The sequence below is a fragment of the Theropithecus gelada genome, chromosome 3 (assembly GCF_003255815.1).
Source record: "Theropithecus gelada isolate Dixy chromosome 3, Tgel_1.0, whole genome shotgun sequence".
Lineage (NCBI taxonomy): Eukaryota > Metazoa > Chordata > Mammalia > Primates > Cercopithecidae > Theropithecus > Theropithecus gelada.
This window is the reverse complement of record NC_037670.1, coordinates 39,556,145-39,571,211: the sequence shown is the minus strand read 5'-3', so window position 1 is coordinate 39,571,211 and position 15,067 is coordinate 39,556,145.

Below are 15,067 nucleotides of genomic sequence, written 5' to 3'. Positions count from 1 at the left end.
CCTTAATGGGAAAGAGTTGTTTATCTTCTAACAATGAGAAGCTTGAGAATTAAGTGACGTACCAAAATACGTCAAAAGTGCTTTGGTTCCTTGCCTGTTTTTTTCCCTTGACCTATACCCACACCTACCTCAAGTCCAATTTTCTAAAAGGATCTCCTTTTAACAGTACTAACTTTTTCTTCAGATATTTGCTGCCATGTTTCTATATAATAATGTTATAGATCTATATTTTGATTTACCGATTTTAGATATTATTTATTGACTTATTGTTTTGGTAAGTAAGAAATTAACCTTCTAAACTCTACTCTTCATCTTTTTCCTTCAATAATTTAATATTGTTAAGTCATTAATCAATGCTTATAGTATTAATGACTATGTAAATATTGTTATTGCTGAGCCAAGTAGTATATTATGGTCACTTCTTTTTTTTTTTTTAAATTTATTTATTATTATTATACTTTAAGTTCTAGGGTACATGTGCATAACGTGCAGGTTTGTTACATATGTATACTTGTGCCATGTTGGTGTACTGCACCCATCAACTCGTCAGCACCCATCAACTCGTCATTTACATCAGGTATAACTCCCAATGCAATCCCTCCCCGCCCCCCCATGGTAGGCCCCAGTGTGTGATGTTCCCCTTCCGCAGTCCAGGTGATCTCATTGTTCAGTTCCCACCTATGAGTGAGAACATGCGGTGTTTGGTTTTCTGTTCTTGTGATAGTTTGCTAAGAATGATGGTTTCCAGCTGCATCCATGTCCCTACAAAGGACACAAACTCATCCTTTTTTATGGCTGCATAGTATTCCATGGTGTATATGTGCCACATTTTCTTAATCCAGTCTGTCACTGATGGACATTTGGGTTGATTCCAAGTCTTTGTTATTGTGAATAGTGCCGCAATAAACATACGTGTGCATGTGTCTTTATAGCAGCATGATTTATAATCCTTTGGGTATATACCCAGTAATGGGATGGCTGGGTCATATGGTACATCTAGTTCTAGATCCTTGAGGAATCGCCACACTGTTTTCCATAATGGTTGAGCTAGTTTACAATCCCACCAACAGTGTAAAAGTGTTCCTATTTCTCTACATCCTCTCCAGCACCTGTTGTTTCCTGACTTTTTAATGATTGCCATTCTAACTGGTGTGAGATGGTATCTCATTGTGGTTTTGATTTGCATTTCTCTGATGGCCAGTGATGATGAGCATTTTTTCATGTGTCTGTTGGCTGTATGAATGTCTTCTTTTGAGAAATGTCTGTTCATATCCTTTGCCCACTTTTTGATGGGGTTGTTTGTTTTTTTCTTGTAAATTTGTTGGAGTTCTTTGTAGGTTCTGGATATTAGCCCTTTGTCAGATGAGTAGATTGCAAAAATTTTCTCCCATTCTGTAGGTTGCCTGTTCACTCTGATGGTAGTTTCTTTTGCTGTGCAGAAGCTCTTTAGTTTAATGAGATCCCATTTGTCAATTTTGGCTTTTGCTGCCGTTGCTTTTTTCCTCTAGGATTTTTATGGTATTAGGTCTCACATTTAAGTCTCTAATCCATCTTGAATTAATTTTCGTATAAGGAGTAAGGAAAGGATCCAGTTTCAGCTTTCTACTTATGGCTAGCCAATTTTCCCAGCACCATTTATTAAATAGGGAATCCTTTCCCCATTTCTTGTTTCTCTCAGGTTCGTCAAAGATCAGATGGCTGTAGATGTGTGGTATTATTTCTGAGGACTCTGTTCTGTTCCATTGGTCTATATCTCTGTTTTGGTACCAGTACTATGCTGTTTTGGTTACTGTAGCCTTGTAGTATAGTTTGAAGTCAGGTAGCGTGATGCCTCCAGCTTTGTTCTTTTGACTTAGGATTGTCTTGGAGATGCGGGCTCTTTTTTGGTTCCATATGAACTTTAAAGCAGTTTTTTCAAATTCTGTGAAGAAACTCATTGGTAGCTTGATGGGGATGGCATTGAACCTAGAAATAACCTTGGGCAGTATGGCCATTTTCACGATATTGATTCTTCCTATCCATGAGCATGGTATGTTCTTCCATTTGTTTGTGTCCTCTTTTATTTCACTGAGCAGTGGTTTGTAGTTCTCCTTGAAGAGGTCCTTTACATCCCTTGTAAGTTGGATTCCTAGGTATTTTATTCTCTTTGAAGCAATTGTGAATGGAAGTTCATTCATGATTTGGCTCTGTGTTTGTCTGTTACTGGTGTGTAAGAATGCTTGTGATTTTTGCACATTAATTTTGTATCCTGAGACTTTGCTGAAGTTGCTTATCAGCTTAAGGAGATTTTGAGCTGAGACAATGGGGTTTTCTAAATATACAATCATGTCATCTGCTAAGAGGGACAATTTGACTTCTTCTTTTCCTAACTGAATACCCTTGATTTCTTTCTCTTGCCTGATTGCCCTAGCCAGAACTTCCAACGCTATGTTGAATAGGAGTGGTGAGAGAGGGCATCCCTGTCTTGTGCCAGTTTTCAAAGGGAATTTTTCCAGTTTTTGCCCATTCAGTATGATATTGGCTGTGGGTTTGTCATAAATAGCTCTTGTTATTTTGAGGTATGTTCCATCCATACCGAATTTATTGAGCGTTTTTAGCATGAAGGGCTGTTGAATTTTGTCAAAAGCCTTTTCTGCATCTATTGAGATAATCATGTGGTTGTTGTCTTTGGTTCTGTTTATATGCTGGATTATGTTTATTGATTTGCGAATGTTGAACCAGCCTTGCATCCCAGGGATGAAGCCCACTTGATCATGGTGGATAAGCTTTTTGATGTGTTGCTGAATCCGGTTTGCCAGTATTTTATTGAGGATTTTTGCATCGATGTTCATCAGGGATATTGGTCTAAAATTCTCTTTTTTTGTTGTGTCTCTGCCAGGCTTTGGTATCAGGATGATGTTGGCCTCATAAAATGAGTTAGGGAGGATTCCCTCTTTTTCTATTGATTGGAATAGTTTCAGAAGGCATGGTACCAGCTCCTTGTACCTCTGGTAGAATTCAGCTGTGAATCCATCTGGTCCTGGACTTTTTTTGGTTGGTAGGCTATTAATTATTGCCTCAATTTCAGAGCCTGCTATTGGTCTATTCAGTGATTCAGCTTCTTCCTGGTTTAGTCTTGGAAGAGTGTAAGTGTCCAGGAAATTATCCATTTCTTCTAGATTTTCCAGTTTATTTGCGTAGAAGTGTTTATAGTATTCTCTGATGGTAGTTTGTATTTCTGTGGGGTCGGTGGTGATATCCCCTTTATCATTTTTTATTGCGTCTATTTGATTCTTCTCTCTTTTCTTCTTTATTAGTCTTGCTAGCGGTCTGTCAATTTTGTTGATCTTTTCAAAAAACCAACTCCTGGATTCATTGATTTTTTGGAGGGTTTTTTGTGTCTCTATCTCCTTCAGTTCTGCTCTGATCTTAGTTATTTCTTGCCTTCTGCTAGCTTTCGAATGTGTTTGCTCTTGCTTCTCTAGTTCTTTTAATTGCGATGTTACAGTGTCAATTTTTGATCTTTCCTGCTTTCTCTTGCGGGCATTTAGTGCTATAAATTTCCCTCTACACACAGCTTTAAATGTGTCCCAGAGATTCTGGTATGTTGTATCTTTGTTCTCATTGGTTTCAAAGAACATCTTTATTTCTGCCTTCATTTCGTTATGTACCCAGTAGTCATTCAGGAGCAGGTTGTTCAGTTTCCATGTAGTTGAGTGGTTTTGATTGAGTTTCTTAGTCCTGAGTTCTAGTTTGATTGCACTGTGGTCTGAGAGACAGTTTGTTATAATTTCTGTTCTTGTACATTTGCTGAGGAGTGCTTTACTTCCAATTACGTGGTCAATTTTGGAGTAAGTACGATGTGGTGCTGAGAAGAATGTATATTCTGTTGCTTTGGGGTGGAGAGTTCTGTAGATGTCTATTGGGTCCGCTTGCTGCAGAGATGAGTTCAATTCCTGTATATCCTTGTTAACTTTCTGTCTGGTTGATCTGTCTAATGTTGACAGTGGAGTGTTGAAGTCTCCCATTATTATTGTATGGGAGTCTAAGTCTCTTTGTAAGTCTCTAAGGACTTGCTTTATGAATTTGGGTGCTCCTGTATTGGGTGCATATATATTTAGGATAGTTAGCTCTTTCTGTTGAATTGATCCCTTTACCATTATGTAATGGCCTTCTTTGTCTCTTTTGATCTTTGATGGTTTAAAGTCTGTTTTATCAGAGACTAGTATTGCAACCCCCGCTTTTTTTTGTTCTCCATTTGCTTGGTAAATCTTCCTCCATCCCTTTATTTTGAGCCTATGTATGTCTCTGCATGTGAGATGGGTCTCCTGAATACAGCAGACTGATGGGTCTTGACTCTTTATCCAGTTTGCCAGTCTGTGTCTTTTAATTGGAGCATTTAGTCCATAGCGATTAATAGATAACAATATAATAAGAGTAGGAGACTAATACACCCTACTTTCAACAATGAATAAGCAACAAATAAATCACCCAGACAGAAAATTAATAACAAAATATTGGAATTGAATTTTCACCTTTGATAAAATGAATCTAACACAGCTTCTATCCAACAGCAGCAAATATATATTTTTCTCTAGCACACATGGAACCTTCTCCAGGTTAGAACATATGGTAGGCCCCAGGAAAAGTCTTAAGAAGTTTAAAAGTTGAATTCATACCTAATATTATTTTAGAACTTAATAATATGAAACTAGAACTTAGTTACTAAAAGAATCTTAGAAAATTCACAAATATGTGGAAATTAAACATCATGCTTCTGAATAACAAATAGATCAAAAAGGAAAACAAAAGGAAATTTAAAAATACTTGAGACAGCCAACAATATAAATACAAGATGTCAAAACTTATGGAATGCAACAAAAACAATTCCAAGGGGAAAATTACAGCAAAAAATTCTCCCATTAAAAAAGAAGAAAAATCTCTAAGAAATAGCTTAATGTTTTGCCACAACAAACTAGGAAAAAAACCCAAAGAACTTCAGGCCAGTGCAGTGGTTCATGCCTGTAATCCCAGTATTTTAGGAGGCTCAGGCATGTGGATCACTTGAGGTCAGGAGTTTGAGACCAGTCTGGCCAACATGGAGAAACCCCCTCTTTACTAAAAATACCAAAAATTAGATGGGCGTGGTGGTTCATGCCTGTAATCCCAGGTACTCGGGAGGCTGAGACACAAGAATCACATGAACTCGAGAGGCAGAGGTTGCAGTGAGCCGAGATTACGCCACTGCACTCCAGCCTGGGCAAACCAGAGCAAGACTCCATCTCAAGGAAAAAAAACAAAACAAAACAAAAAAAACAACTAGCTGACCCTTAAACCACATGGAGGTTTCAAGTGCTGACACCCTGCCCAGGCAAAAATCCACATAAAACTTTTGACTCCCCAAAAGCTTACCTTCTAATAGCCTACTGTTGACCAGAAGCCTTACTGATAACATAAGCAGTCAATTAGAATATATTTCATACTTTATGTAATTATATTCTGTATTCATACAATACAGTAGCCTAGAGAATGAAAATGGTATTAAGAGAATCAGAAGGGGAAAATACAGTTGCTATGTATTATGTGGTAGTAAATTATTGTAACAAACTGCATCTGCACCATCTTCAGGTTGAGAAGGCTGAGGAAGACTGGAATTTGATTTTATAAGCCTGATCTCCTTTTTTAAGACCAGCTAAGAGTTTGCCAATTTTGTTTATTGTATCGAAAAAAATCTTAGTTTTATTGATTTTTAATAAAAGAATAAGGATCTGTTATTTTTATTATTTTCTTACTCCTGCTAATTTTACATTTACAGTCGACCCTTGAACAACACAGGTTTGAACTATGTGCGCTCACTTATATGTGAATTATCTTTCAGCTCTGCCACTCCAGCATTCAGACAAGAAAAAAAAAAAAAGCATCCACATTGGAAAGAAAAAAAGAAATTATCTTTAAAGAAATTATCTTTATTTAGAGATGACATAATCCTATATGAAAAAAACCCCAAAGATTCCACAAAAAACTGTGAGATCTAATAAATGGATTCGGTAACACTGAAGCTCAGAAAATCAACATATGAAATTTAGTAGCATTTCAATGCAAATATTTTGACCTAATTAAAAAAAAAAATTAAAAATACCATCCCATTTACAACAGCATTAAAAAACAAATGAAATGATAATAGGTAATAATTTTAACCAAGGTTGTTGAATTTGAATATATATACACTAAAAACTACAAAACATTGATGAAGGAAATTGAAGAGGATACAAATAAATGGAATGGCATCTCATGCTCATGAATTGGAATAATTAATATTGTTGAAATGTCCATACTACTCAAAGCAACAGACAAATTCAATGAAATTTCTAGCAACACCCCAACAGTATTATTCACAGAAATAGAAAAAAAAAAGACAGTACTAAAATTTGGATGGAACCATAAAAGATCCTGAATAGTAAAAAACATTCTGCAAAGGAAAAACAAAGTTGGAGGAACTGCACTTTTAAATTTAAAATTGTATTACAAATCTATAGTGTTCTAAACAGTATGCTACTGACATAAGACAGACACATACACCCAGGGAACAGAACAGAGAGCCCAGAAATACATCCAAACTTATATGGTCAACTAATTTTTGACAAGAGTACAAACAAAACACATTGGGGAAAGGATAGTCTCTTCAGTAAATGGTGCTGGAAAAACTGAATTTGCACATGCAAAAAATAAAATTGGACTGTTATCTATACCATGCACAAAACGCAACTAAAAATGAATAAAAGATCAAATTTTAAGTCCAGAAACTCTAAAATTCCTAGATGTGAATATAAGAGAAAGTTCTTAGCCATTGGCCTTGGCAGTAATTTTTTAGTATCATATCAAAACCTCTAGCTACAAAACAAAAATAAATAAATAGTGCCGCAGAAAAGTACAAAGCTTCTGCACAGCACAGGAAAAAATCATCCAAATGAAGCTGTGAACTATCAATTAGGAAACAATATTTGCAAACCATATCTAATAATGAGTTAATATCCAAGATTTATAAGAACTCATACAACACAATAGCAGAAAAATAAATAACCCAATTAAAAATATGCAAAAGACCTGAATAGATATCTGTCCAAACAGTATATAAAAATGGCCAACAAGTCCATTAAATGGTCAACTTCAGTCAACAAACATAAGGTCATTGAAAGTGGATTTCAGATGAGACATGGTAATAGACTCTCAGTATCCTTTAAGGGCAAGGTCCAGCATACCCACTCATTAATATGGACATAAATAAAAGATTTATAAAATATATACCTAATTAAAATATTGACTTAGATCTATTGTGTGTATTTATATTATTAAATTATAATATTAAATGTAAAAACAAATTGCAAAACTATATGCATATTTGGAGGTAATTTATTAAAACATCAAAAATGCAAAAATATTTTATCATGCTCATGTGAAGTATAAATGCTTATGAAAGGATGGAAAGTGCTCTATACAAAACTACATGTACCAATTTCATGACAGTTGCTGATTTGAGAGACTCCACAATATAAATGGCAATTTGATTTGATTCCAAAGGGGATTTAACACTATATATAATGCTATATATATTTTATTTCAGAAAAAGCCGCATGTAAATATGACATAGTAACAATAACCTGTTGCAGATTATAGCAAACTAAGTAATTGCTTTTTGGTTTATTTGTACTATTTATTTGTGATATTTCTCAAGAAATAAACTACCCATATAATTGTAAACTTTAAGAGATTTCCTGAAAATACTTTATGTATAGATTGTAATAAGGTTCAAACATTAATTTTGTTCAGTTTTCCACAAACCTCATGATTATTAGGAAAAACTTTCATGTTTTATTAAATTATATTAAATAATAAGACAAATATTCAATTTATTGAGTTTCCACAGTGAATGTGTAATTGATGACATTTTTTAGTAAAAGTGGAAGGAATTACTGGTACTTTGAGATGGATCACTTCAGAAAATAATGGATTCATGTGTTGCAAAGTAACTTACACTTTTTGATTTTAAAATGTTATGGAGGAATTTGTTCTCTCAAGAACCGTGAAAGGTGCCCGATTGGATTTAAAAACAGTATATAATTTTCTCATGCTTAGAATACAGGCAAGAATTAAAAGAAAATAGCTACTTTTTAAAATCATCAATTACTTTGTCATATTAATATGAAATTATTCTGATACCTAATTAAATGCTCTATGCCATATCAGATTATCTGACAAGATAAATATAAATGCATCTTTGATTGACATGGATGAAGAGCCTGAGTACCACAGCTGGTTTCAAGACAGCAGACTGAAGAAATTATATTATAAACAAGAGCAAGAAACACAGAAATGGGGGCTTTTCTGTAAGAGCTGGAGCCAAAAAGGTGTCATCAGTATCTGGCAACACCTGAAACAGGGGCAAGAAGGTGAATGCACTTGCTTATTTCTTGTCTCACCCATTCTATTTGACCTCCCAGAAGGACCTCCTTTGGGCCAAATCTAATCGGAAGTCTCCTGGATAGAGAAAAAAGACACAAAGCAGCATAGGAGAGAAAATACAAAATATTAGAAAGCAAAACAAAACAAAACAAAATGAAAAACAAAACAAAACAAAAACCCAAAACACAAGAACAGAAACACAAATTATTATCATAATAGAAGTAATAACACAAAGAATTAAAACCTAACATTTAGTAATGATGTTAGAACATTGAAAATAATAATTTAAAAAGTATGAAATACAATATTTAAAATAAAAAATATTTACAAAGAAACAAAATTCGGTATATCATCAGTAACGCTGGATACAAGAAGACAAGCAAACAGTAATATTAAAATGTTTAAAGGGAATTACGTTGAAGACAGAAATTCTTTCCCACTAAAACCATATTGAGGGCTTCTGCTTTTGTGTATGACCGACAAACATGCTGTAGTTTTCCTTACACCTTACACAAGCAATCTGAAAACCATCTATGAATCAACTATTTTCAGATAGTTTTGGAGAGTGATCTCTAAGAAGACTGAAACAAATGAGTTGAGCCTGAAGATTATCCTGGCTTTCAACCTAAAAGGACTTTCCAGGGTGAAGAACAGTAAGGAGAAACCTAAAATGTCTAATACACAGTCTCACTGAGGAGAAAGAGATGGGGAGGAGGCTGAGATGGCTACAACTGGTGGGACATAGTTCCAAAGAGAAGAGAAATATGCAGATAAAGAGATACAAGACTGTACAGGACATCAAGTTTTTGCAGAATGCTAAGCTGCACAGACAAGTGAGAACTCCATGAGGCTAGAAAATAACCACTTCTTGGGTGCTGTAGTGTAGCTTTGCCCAGCAATCATGTACACTGGAGGAATATTCAAGTTCTAGTAGGAGTGAGCAGAGAGGCCTTGGTAAACACTAAGACATTAGCAGATACTCGGCATCATCCTGCTTTAACAGTAAAGGATAAAGTAGTGCCAGAATAAAAGCCGTTCTAGACCTGCAAAGCAGAGCTTTGAAAAGAGGTCTCAAAAGGTCAATCTGATCCTCAAACCACTCAAGTACATGTCAGAAACAAAACAAAACAAAACATAAACCTTTAAAAACAGGTACAATCGAGTAGGCATTCAAAAATACAGCAAGCAAACTGACATCAAATAACAATTGTTATAAATGAAAAGAATAAGAAAAATAGTATCCTTAATAAACAGGAAAATCATTCATTAGAAACAAAACCGGAAATGACAGAAATGTTGCGATTGGAACATAAGAACTTCAAGATAGTCATTATATACATGATAGTGGATTTAAATCAAAATATTAACGTAGTAGGAGAGAAAAGGTAGCTATGAAAAGGAGGCAGGCGAAACTTCTTAAATTGGAAACAGCAATTCTCAAATAAAAATAACATTGGGTATTCTTTATGGTTTTTAATTTTTTAATTTATAATTTTTGTGGATGAATAGGGCATACTCTCTGATAGTACCACAGAGTGACTGTAGTCAGTAATAATTTAATTGTACATTTAAAACTAACTAAAAGAGTGTAATTGGATTGTTTGTAACATAAAGGATAAATGCTTGAGGGGATTGATAACCTCATTCTCCATGATGTGATTATTACACATTGCATGTCTGTACCAAAACATCTCATGTATCCCATAAATATATACACTTAACATTGGATAGGCTGGGCGTGGTGGCTCACGCCTGTAATCCCAGCACTTTGAAAGGTCGAGGCAGGCAGATTACGAGGTCAGGAGATTGAGACCATCCTGGCTAACAAGGTGAAACCCCGTCTCTACTAAAAATACAAAAAAATTAGCCGGGCGTGGTGGCGGCGCCTGTAGTCCCGGCTACTGGGGAGGCTGAGGCAGGAGAATGGCGTGAACCCCGGAGGCGGAGCTTGCAGTGAACGGGAGATCACACCACTGCACTCCAGCCTGGGCCACAGAGCGAGACTCCATCTCAAAAAAAAAAAAAAAAAAGAAAAAGAAAAAAAAAAAAGGGATATTCTTAACAGCAGATTACACAAAGCAGAAGAAAAATCAATGGACTTATTATAGAAACATAACAACAGACTCTAAACTGCAAAGAAAAACTCACACGGAACAATGGTGATGGAGAGATTCTTACCCTGTTCATAAATGTTAAAGTGTAGAAAAAAGGCATGTCTTACAATTTACGAAAGAAGGTTAAATAGGACCTGATTGTGAAAGATTTGAGAGTCTGGCCAACAAGTTAAGTTTGATTTGCGGGTGGTTGGAATTCTCTATTTCTGAGCAGGGGAGCAATGTGATGAGAGATGAGCTTTATGTATTGCAACATGCATCTTCTCCCAGGAATGGAAGAGAACAAAAGCCTGCCTGGCTGGGTTTGGGGAGCATATTGCTAAGGAAAACATAAACATGTCTACTTAAGTAATCTATATTAGTTTACCCAATCGCTATTCAGGTATTTACTTCTCCAAGAAATATTGCCCGCAGCCACAAACCCATGCTAATAGTTCCCCACTGTAATAGACACATCAGTGCAAAGTGGAGGCAGTGTCAGAAAACAAATATTAAGGAGATCTTGAAACCATGATTTTCAAAGCTGGGGATTCATTATTTCATCGCATAGTGTGCTGTTCCAGGAGTTTGCTTGTATTCTCATCCCAGAGATTGAATAATGAATACAATTATAGCAGTAGGGAATGTGACAGGACAATCAGAAACAAGCTGACAATTACGGATATTAGTTGAATAGAGTGACAGTTATTTACCTACATGAAATGAAAGGTATATTTCCAAAATTGAGCTTATGCTTCAGAAAAGCCTGGATGAATCATTTAATTTGGAATTTTCAGTTTGTTGAAAGAATATAAGATGACTCTACTGAATATATCGAGGACTTAAAATTAGGGTGATGAAAAGTCCTGGTTTACCGGGAGATAATTCAATTTTATACTTTTGTCTTGGTTTACTTATTAATAACAGACTCTTTCACTCCCAAATCTGCCCCTGATGGGTTTTGAAACATTTGTTTAATTAATTCACACTGCCATGAAAAGGCAGCTGAATGTTTGTATTGCATTGATGCCCTTGAAAATAGAATGGGAAAGATGTTTAAAATTTAGTTTTCATTTGATGACTTCAAATTTCTCTTCATATTTCCACAAAGTGTATGTGTGACATAAATTCCTTTTAATCGCTTTAGGTTCATTGAAGAAGTATAGGACTCTGGGGAATTCTCTGCAACTTCTTTGAAGAATTATAGAACCCCTGCTATATATAATGTAGATATAGTGCAGTTAAATGTACTGAATAGTGTGGACTTGGGAGCAGAATTACCTGGGTTTGAACTCTGGTCCTGCCAAGTACTACCCAAATGACCTTAGGGAGGTCACTTAAGTTCTGTGTGGCTGCAGTCACACAGTTTAATAACAGGATTAAATGACTGAGTAGTTATAAGGTTATTAGACTATATGGCACATTCTTGTTAGAATTATGTAACTGTCTACTGTTATACTATTTTCTATAGCAAATTAAGAAAAGGGTTTTTTTTAAAGACAATTTATAGTTATTTCCAACTCCAAGTATACATTTTGCTGGGAGAAAAATGTGGATGGTGGTGCTTCACATACACTCTGGAAATAAATGCATATTAAGTATAAAAATATTCCTTAGCTGGGCATGGCCACTCATGCCTTTAATCCCATCACTTTAGGAAGCTTAGGTGGGAGGATTGTTTGAGCCCAGAAGGTAGAGGCCAGCCTGGGCACCATACGAGAGCCAGTCTTTACAAAACATTAAAGAAAAAAATGTTAGCCAGGCCTGATGGCTCATACCTGTAGTCCCAGTTCCTCGGGGTGCTGAGGTGGGAGGTTTGCTTGAGCCCCTGAGGTTGAGGCTGCAGTGAGCCTAGGTCGTGCCACTGCACCTCAGCCTGAGTGACAGAGTAAGACCCTGTCTCCAAAAAAAGAAAAAAAAGTTCCTTACCAAGTGACTGTTAATTGATCTTTAACCATTTCCAGAACTAAAGACACATTGAAAGGATTAAGTTAATTTGTAGAAACGTGACACCCAGCACTACCACACAGAGGAAATGCTACTTAAAAAAGCTGACCACAGGAAAAAATCATGTGATATTATGTAAATGATCATAAGGCTTTCAACTAATAGCATCGTTTAGCTAATCACATACCAATTCCAAAATGCTTCCTTAGTGGCCCACACAGTGGAATCTGAAAAAGCTGAAATATATCTCCTTCCATTTTTTTTCCCCTTTAGTTTTCATACAACAGATACAAACAATGAAATTTTAACAGAAATTTCCTGGGGTAGGATGCAGAGTTCTTAGGAAATCTTCTGTTTTCTTATAAAAGCAAGAGCCTGAAGTAGGTGATGATTCTTATCACACTTTGCTGATTTGAAATAAAAAAATAAAGCCTGAAGAGTCAGTGGGAAATTTTTCAACCATTAAATGATAGATAGTCTGTTAAGTAAAATGATCACAAAAGAAAGGAGGAGATGGTATTGTTAAACTATTGAAGTCCTGGGCTGTTATCTCTTGATTTCTTGGTATATAAGGAAATAAATACCTCTGTTAAATTCAGTTTATGTTTATTTTTTGTTTATGATTTTGCCTTCAAACACATTTCTAAAATATTGTTCAAGAGTGTATGAGGGCTAAAGCTCTATAAATCATCCTGAAATCTTAAGGTTTGCATTCATGAATATTACCTGAGGATGTGTGGTATGGTTTGGATTTGTGTTCCCACTCAAATCTCATGTTAAATTGCAATCCCCATTGTTGGAGGAAGGACCTGGTGGGAGGTGACTGGATTATGGGGGCCAACTTCCCCTTGCTAATCTCATGATACTGAGTGAGTTCTCATGAGATCTGGTTGTTTAAAAGTGTGTCGCACCATCCCAGCACTTTGGGAGGCTGAGGCAGGCAGATCACAAGGTCAGGAGATCGAGACCATCCTGGCTAATACTGTGAAACCCTGTCTCTGATAAAACTACAGAAAATTAGCCAGGCTTGGTGGCAGGCACCTATAGTCCCAGCTACTTGGGAGGCTGAGGCAGGAGAATGGCGTGAACTCGGGAGGCGGAGCTTGCAGTGAGCCTAGATTGCCCCACTGTGCTCCAGCCTGGGAGACAGAGTGAGACTCCGTCTCAAAAAAAAAAAAAAAAAAAAAGTATGTAGCACCTCCCTCTTCATTCTCCTTCCTTCTCCCTCCATGTAAGATGTGCCTGCTTCCCTTCACCTTCCACCATGATTGTAGGTTTCCTGAGGCCTCCCAGGTATGCTTCCTGTATAGCCTTTGGAACTGTGAGTCAATTAAACCTTTTTTCTTTATAAATTATCCAGTCTCAGGTAGTTCTTTATAGCAATGCAAAAATGAACTAATACAATGTGTAATACACCAAGGCCTTTATAGAAACTTTGGGGAGGTTTGCTACTGCTCCAAGCACTGCATAAGAAATTACAAGAAATGCAAAGAAAGGAACAAAGCACAACTCTTTAAAGCAGACGGTAAAAGATATTGTAAATAGACTTAAAAAAGCTTCAATGGTTTATTGATGAGAGTTGCTACAGTTCCAAACAATAGACAGTGTCAGAATAAATATATTTTAATTCTTAGATATGTCTTTTGTTGTCATTGCAAATGTGGGAAACTCATCACAAATGTGGACATCATACTATATTGTCTATATAAAATCAGAAGCAGAGTGTGTGTAGACATGTAGATATGCTTGATTTTCACTAAAATATCATCATGAACAGACAATTTTATTTCAATGAAACTTTCACAAGCTATAGGTGCCAGAAACTTGAGTGGGACTCAAGTTAATTGTGCTGACTTTAAAATTTTATTCGAATAAATTATTGATATATTTAACAAAATACAGGCGGGTTCAAATAAAATACAAAGAAAATCGAGAAATTACACAGACATAGATCTCTGAAGAGTTATATTATAATTTAGGTTAGAAGATTTAATAAAATAGAGATTCTATTTCTCCCCAAATGTATATACAGATTCAATGCCATTCTCTCCTTGAAACTATAGAAATTTTTTGTTTGGAAGTAGGAGTAAGCATGAGCTCAGTGATAGCCAAAAAGCATTAAAGAATAAGAACACAGTAGGAGGGCATATTCTGCTAAGTATTCTGAGTTAATATAGAGATAAATCAATTAAGAAAGTGTAAAATTTGTGGAAAGACAAACAGATAATGGAATACAAGAAATAGTCCAGAAACATTAGTAAACTCACTAGTACAATAAGAGGTTTCCCATCTTTTTTATTCCTAGGATTTCAGAAAAAAGATCCTGTTCCACAGACTCAACACGTCGAGCATTCTGGATTCCGTTTTGTTCTGCGATGCATGGTAGTCATTGTGCCTAACTTGTCTCTTGTGATCACTGGCCTCTGTAACTCCAGGGTCCTATCATGTACAGTAATGCCTGGGAGCTCAGCAGCATCCTCCACCATTAGGACAGCCACCAACACTCTCTGTTCTTATAGTGTAGGTATCAGTGGTTTCGCAAGGACCTACCTTTCAGACTCTCCAACATGGGGAGGGAACAAGTTCTC